We start from the raw sequence: 7,338 nt of genomic DNA on the forward strand, positions 1-7,338 counted from the left end.
GATGTGAATTAATACATTGTAACTGCACAGAACTCATGCATTAGAAAGGGCTTAACAAATGGTTTCACTTGTTTTCCTTGATTTGGCAAACAGTTTTGGAAACATTTGACCTTTTACTGTATGGTTTCACTTATGATTCAATTTAAAACTAATAAAGATCTATAGCTTTCTAATGAACTACCTTCCGTGTCTTACCATCGCAGTCTGAAAAATATTATTTTAGAACAAAATATGGAAACTAATTTGTTATAGCAATGTTATTATTTTACCACAATGCAGGACAGAGTGCTTTAGACATTGCCCCCTTTCCTCTGGGATGCACATTCAAATTCTGCCCAGACTGATGGAATGAAAATCTCATCTATCTGCAAGTTGTCAGGGTCTTTTAAGAAATGCATTTGGGTAGCCTCAATCCTGTTCCCGGTGGGCACACGGCATGAAATTGCCCAGGTTGCAAGTTTCACACAGAGGGATCACCTGATACCTAGAGTGGGAAATAGAACATTGCTATTTGGTGCAGTACTGTACTGGATTCTCTACTGAAGTAAGGCTGAGACTCTTTTTGGGAAGCAAGTAGAGGAAGTTTTACTCCATATCTAGCTTTTGTGCTATAGCTGTCCTGAGAGTGATTGGGACTGATTTTGAATATCAGAAACAGAATATATTTCATTCTCCAGGACTATCTGCCTTTCCTTGATGATCACAACAACTTTTTTTTGAGCTAAAGTACACTTAATTTCACCTTTTTCCCTTCAGGCCTGGTGTTGCCCTTACTAGTGCATCTCTTTTGACATGAGCTTAGAACCCTCAATGAAGATTGTTAAAACCAATGTCAATTGTACTTGTTATTGGAACGGTTTCTGTCAATTTGTCTCTTCCTTTTCCTGAATTCCAGCTCCTATCAAAAACTGTGTGATGTACTTGACTCTTTAGAATAGTCAAATGATGATAGAAGTTAAAGTTAGGATCAAAACTCAGATTCTTTGTGTAACAGTTCAACAGTGAGCAACTAAAGATCTTGGGTACACCTCTGTCACTATTATGTTCCATCTAAAATTAGTCTCGAAAGTTACAAAAGCATTGAACGAAGTTATTTCATTGATCTTTTCCCCGTCACCTTTAGGTTCATCCCGTGCTGGTAAGGATGAGTATTTGGCTTTTCTTGCATCGTTACATTTGGTTTTGGAGTGTTCTACTTCAGAAAGCCAGTTGATGGAGTGGTACTAGACCTTTACACAGTCTTCCATTATGTACAGTGAAACATTATAAGCATATATCTTTTAATACAACCACACCACAGTTTCAGTAAGTAAGACTCTTTATACTCTTGAGTAAAGCAATGGAATAAAAATAAACACATTAACAAATGAACTAATTAAATTGACAGCCCCTTACAAGGGGCACTGTAATGAAAGACAAAACTTTAATTTGATTACTTAAGTTTCCTTTAAAATGTTTTTTCTGAAGTGGATAAAGCACCCCAGATCGGAGACTTTTTATATATGCTCAAGTGAAATCCCAGTTAATGTCCTCCACCTGCACTTGATGAAACATATTTGATATACAATTGACAGGGAGATATTGGAACACCTGGTTGTTCACAAAGCTGAATGCAAAGTTCTGATTCCCCTAATTGACAAAGCAAGAGATACTTCCCTCTCACCACATCCTGAAGGAAAAAGATGCACAATCACCTCTACACCACAAAGAGATAACAGGCACTTCTACTCCATCCAACAAGTCATTCTGGCCAGGAATTAAGGATGTATCATTTTCTGTTTACCCAGGCCGCCCCTCTGGTAATGACAGCAGACATACACATTGGAAGGACAGCTTGTTCTTGGGGCATATGCACCACTTTTTGTTAAAGAAAGGTCATAGACTTAACCCCAAAATGATCTGAATTGAGTATTTACATATTCATTCAAAAATGGTCAAATTTGGAACTATTTAGCTGTTCAATTCAATGCATGTGACTACTGGTTTACCGACAGAGGGATGTAGTGTCCTGTATAGGCTTCTATTAATGCTCATCTCAATAAGAACAAATGCAAAGGCAGTCTGGATTGTCTCTCACTTGAGCATAGAGTACGCTGGTGTCTCAGCATCCCTGCAAAATGGTTTTGTTTATGCCTCACACCAGGTCTGTCTCCTGAGTGCACAAAGTAAGAAGTGAGATTCCATCCAGTAGGCCTGCACTACTTTAGATTCACAACATGGACAGAATAACTCCAGCTGAATTTGAAAATTGTTTCATCTCTGATGGGAGCTTTATTAATAAACATTGCCAATTGTACAGTATAATAATTGAGTAATTGTGTTCAGGTGGTAGGTATCAATTGGGGAATCATTTGTGCCCCATTAGAAGCAGCCTGAAACAGTTTTGTTGGGTTTGGAGGTGCACGTTTGTAATGTATATTTCTGCAAATAAAAGCTTACAAAGTGTCTAAAGATTAGGCTCCAGTTGTATCCTGTGCCACTTAGTTTTTGAGAATAGAACAAACTTTAAAATTTTAAATATGTAGGAAAATGCAAAACGTTGGCACAGTTTGTATGATACTAGAAATGAGTCACCTGGGAAACAGAGGTATGAGACACAGTCAAAGGTAAAAATCAGATCAGTTGACAGACCTTTGCTGATCTAAACATTGTTTTGCAATCAGAATCTGCAACTGTGGGGTGAATTTTATGCTCCCCAGGGGCAGGTTGGCAGGAAGGTGAGGGACATAATATTGGGGGCAATGGCATGGGCACCATTCCTGGCACCTAACCACCTGCTTCTACCCCACCGCAATTTAACACACAGCTAGGGAGGTGTCAATCAGCCCATCATCCCGTGGGCCAACTGAGTGAGGTCCTTAAATAGCCAATTCTTTTTCCTGCCTGCAGTGCAGATTTTCCCACGGCAGGTGTAGACTGGTGCTAAGTGTGAAATCTGTCAACTTTCGCCGCTCAGGTTGGTGACGGGTGAGTGGTGAGGTCACCTCCTGGATGAAGCTCCCCACAAAGCCTTCCACCCTCCCACTGGCTTGTCCACCCAGCACCCCCATCCCCTCACTAGGGCTTGCCAGCCTGGCCCTGGTGAAACACCTGAACAGCCCCCACTTAAGTTGGTGTCTGTCTCCAGCAAAGGTGGCTGCTGGGGACTGGGTGCAGTCGGAGCAGGGCACACTGTTCCCAGAGCCGGGCCTTTCTCCCCAGGTAGGGGCAGAGGTCTCGCCTCGAGCCACTAAACAACCCACCCACCTTGAAATGACTGTGGGCGAGCTGCCAGTGCGGGGTGGGCTTAACCCCGATATTTACACTGGGAAAGCATCAACCCAAGCCAAGCATAAAATCCCAACCTGTGTATTCTACCTATCTTCTCCTTGGGATGAAGTCCTTCACCACCTTTTTGTATCTTCCTTAAATAGCCAACCTACTTTGAGAAATAAACTAGAGAAGGAAGCATGTTTACAGAACTCCATTGTGCCATGTCATTGTGGTGCTGAACCAGCCTTATGGTTGCCAACCCTCCAGGTTTGACCTGGACGCTCCAGGAATTGGAGATCAATCCCCAGGACACTGCTGTGTGCAACTCTGATGAAAAATCATCGGGACCTGAAAAGAGATCCTTGTCATTTTCTTTGAACATTTCTCTTTACCTATGAGAATATTGAGAATGGGGGAAAAGAAGGCTGTTTGGCTGACAGTCAAGCATCATTGAAGTGGATAATGAGTCTTTTTGCCTCACAATTGGTGTTAGAAGGCAGTGAGTCACAAGGATGGATATCTTGGCCGACGAATGGCAAGAGCGTTGGGGCAAGCCATGTGATGAAATGAATACATTTAATTACAGTTGGCAACCCTAATCAACAATCTGTGACATCATAGGCGTCAGTTAAGCAATATTTAAATTGTAACTGCTTTTCTACGAACTGATGCAATTATACTATTTGCGTAAAAAAAAACTGGTTCCTATCCACATTCTTTTCTGTTTATTCTGTATCCAATTGCTCAACTGTTTCTTCTCAGTTCAGTTCAAGCAATGAAACTTTGATCAAATAACCTTCCTGCATATTACCCTTTCCACTCTCAACTTCCTCTGTACTGAGCCCTATCAAGTTGCAAGAGTCCATAATTCTCTGTGCCATAATGGAAAATAATATTGTAAGATACTTTCACCATTCCTTCAAATGGACCAGATTAATGCAATATTTGTAAAGAAACAACCAAAATTGTAATTGTGTCCTGTTTATTTCCAAACCTCTATAGATTATAAAATAAATGGGAAAAGACACTGCCATGCAAATATACTTCAGAGGCTCCTCCTCCACTTCTAACAAATAAGTCCAGGGAAATATAAATGCAAACATATTTGCTGATTAACTTCAGAAATATATCCACCAAGTGAATGTTAAGGGGGCTTTACATGTCCAATTATATATGATCGTTCTCCCAATTTACATCACCTTATCTCACTAACATTATTCCAATAAACAGGCTACATAATTATGAGGTGCAGCATTTGCTATAAATGGTAACTTGAGAAGGTGGATTATCCATACCGTAAGCCACATCAGCATTGCATTGTCGGTGAGATTTGTTTATCAAGACGTGTTGAGTAGATCATAAGAGCACTTATTAAATCCACTCGAATGCAGCAGTATTTTACATTTTGTTCAATATAAGATCACTTTGTGCAGAAAGAGAACATTAGTCAAACATACTGTAAGTTTTCCATAGCTGGACATGTCTCCCCTTCCACTTAAACATTACAATGCTGCTTAATATAAGTTTAACCAGAAAGGGACTACGTACTTACCATGAAGTGTGCTGCCTTGAACATAGTTGCCTGGTCAAGCATGAGAGTAATCAGAATTAGAAGCAGGTTTGTGCAACATACGTGCACTTCAACATAGCTCTCTCCCCTTTCCTTGTGCTGATTTCTATTGGTGTTTGAAGAATTCACTCACACGGTACCTGACGTGACCTGTAGGGTGGGGACTGGAAATCAACAGGCCAATTGTGATAAAAAGCGATTGCTTAAATACTGACGTGCAGAATGATGGGGTGGTATGTGTCGAAATTGGCGTAGGGTGGAGCAGAGAAATAAAATACCGGCAATCATAATTAGAGTAAATCTTTAGTTGACTGTAGGGCAACATCATGGCAAGGTATTTGTACAACAGTTTCAAAACCTTTGGGTTGCAGGTTAAAAAAACTTCAGGCAAACTGTCCCTTTACAAAGGCTGATCCATAGGACCAGGTAAATGCTATGAAAACTCTGCGGGACTGGCAATTTGTCCAGTTTAGTCATACAGATCGCATGCTTTGAACATTTAAGAGTTCTATTTTGGAACAGGAATCACCACAGGATATTTTAGAAAGGGAGAGACAAGCACTTACATCATGAGCCCATAAAGCAAGCTAAAGTTAAAGGTTAGAAGTTAAAACAGGGTCTTATATCAAAAGAAAATCTTCAATTGCCACTTGCATTAAAACTGATAACTATGACACCCCATATATGCCGGTCATTTATAATTAAACATTACCGGCAATAAAGAAACGCCAGTCAGTAAAATGTTTCAGAAGTTATCTGTTTCTGGTGAGCCAGCTGTTGTGCCTGTAAACCTTTTACCTTCCGAGGCTTTAATAGCTGAGCTGCAACAGGGGAAACAAATCGGATCTAAAAATAGAGCAGCTTCTGATTCTCAAAGGTGCTAGGGCAAAAAAAAAAAATCACCTCAAATGGGGAAAGCCTCCAAGTAAGCCCAAGTGGGCCCAGAATTTAAAAGACTAAACACCGAGGCTTTAGAAACGGTGAGGCAAACATGATGGATGGTATTGATCAGTAGGAGGGCTACTTTAGTTTGTTAGATTGCCAAAGCTGACTAGTAACATAACATGGTCTGGCAGTGAGTACCATTAACCAGCCCTCGTTTAAACAAAGCATCGGGTGAAGATTGGTGAAAATTGTTTGAAGTATATTTTGGAATACTTATCTATTTATTATTAAAAATCTAACATAAGGAACATTCCAAGGCTCCTTAGGCAGCACCTTCCAAACCCACGACCACTGCTATCTAGAAGGACAAGTGCAGCAGACACATGGGAACACCACCACCACCTGGAAGTTCCCCTCCAAACCACTCAACATCCTGACTTGGAAATATATCGCTATTCCATCATTGTCGATGGGTCAAAATCCTGGAACTCCCTCCCTAACAGCACTGTGGGTGTACCTACGCCACATGGACTGCAGCAGTTCAAGAAGGCAGCTCACCACCACCTTCTCAAGGACAGTTAGGGGTGGGCAATAAATACTGGTCTAGCCAGCAATGCCCACATCCCATAAATGAACAAAAAAAACTATCCAGATACTGTACTTCCTGCTGTTACAATTTTGGACACGCTTTTGTCAACATACCCTTATTACTATGTCAACGGTCACAATGTAGTGCAGGTCCTGACCACTAGGTGATGCTGTGGAACAGGCCTCTTATTCTATCTGCTCATCACCTTGTATACGTAAAAAGATATTCATCAAACAATCTTGGGTAAAGTCCCAGGCAATTTACTAATGCCATTTTTATTATAATTCTTGTATTTGTTGGTTAAGCCAATAGCAACAGTCACCAGATTTTGTATCTTCCCAACTCTTTTCTCCATTTTTTTAAAATAAACCTGTAATATTCAGCACACTGTGCACAACGATGATTTATAAATAGAAGAGCTTTGGTTTTAAAAACTACAGATTGTAGAGAGTAATGAACAATAGACAGGAAGCTCATTCATCAATTCATAAACTACTCAAAACATATGCTCATGGCATTTTCTTTATGTTCCAAACTGCTTCATAAATATTGGGGGAATTTTTCCAGGCTGTTAGAAGTGGGTTTGGAAGCAGAGGGGCCAGGAAATGGAAGAAAGAGATGTCAGGCTGGTAACTCAATGTCTTTCTGTGCTCCTCCTGGATTTCCAGGGGAAGGTTGCCAGTGAGATCAGGAACCCCTATGGGCAAAACACAACCAATTAGGACAAGCCAATAAAGAACCATTTTACACATGTATTGGTTTTTTCCCCAATGGCGCACATGTCACACACCATATTGGTAAAGAAGGCAAGCACACAGCAGGCAGTCATTGAGGGCACTGCCACCATCATTGCAAGCATCATAAAAGAGGAATGCTTATGCAAAATGCCAGCCATATTATAAGGCGAGCACTGATGAGAGCAATCCTTGAAGCAAGTACTGGGGAACAATTTGCAGCAGGAGGAACTTGGTATCATTCTATTGAGCCAGCTGGAGAGATGAACAGTTGCATTGGCCTTTAGGGCTGTGGCATGTGTCTCATG

At 40.8% G+C, this 7,338-nt stretch overlaps 1 protein-coding gene across 3 annotated transcripts in view; it reads right to left on the bottom strand.

Moving 5' to 3' along the window:
- Positions 1–4,930, bottom strand: part of LOC121280870 (serine/threonine-protein kinase Nek6-like) — a 360,301-nt gene extending 355,371 nt beyond the window's left edge. The window contains exon 1 of one of the 3 annotated variants that reach the window (XM_041193187.1): positions 4,805–4,930. The gene's annotated coding sequence lies outside the window, so the exon portion shown is untranslated. Of the gene's footprint in view, positions 1–4,800 lie in introns of all 3 variants that reach the window. The other 2 variants (XM_041193189.1, XM_041193191.1) reach the window with 2 other exon arrangements.
- Positions 4,931–7,338: the final 2,408 nt, after the last annotated feature.

This window comes from Carcharodon carcharias, chromosome 8 (genome assembly GCF_017639515.1).
Source record: "Carcharodon carcharias isolate sCarCar2 chromosome 8, sCarCar2.pri, whole genome shotgun sequence".
NCBI lineage: Eukaryota > Metazoa > Chordata > Chondrichthyes > Lamniformes > Lamnidae > Carcharodon > Carcharodon carcharias.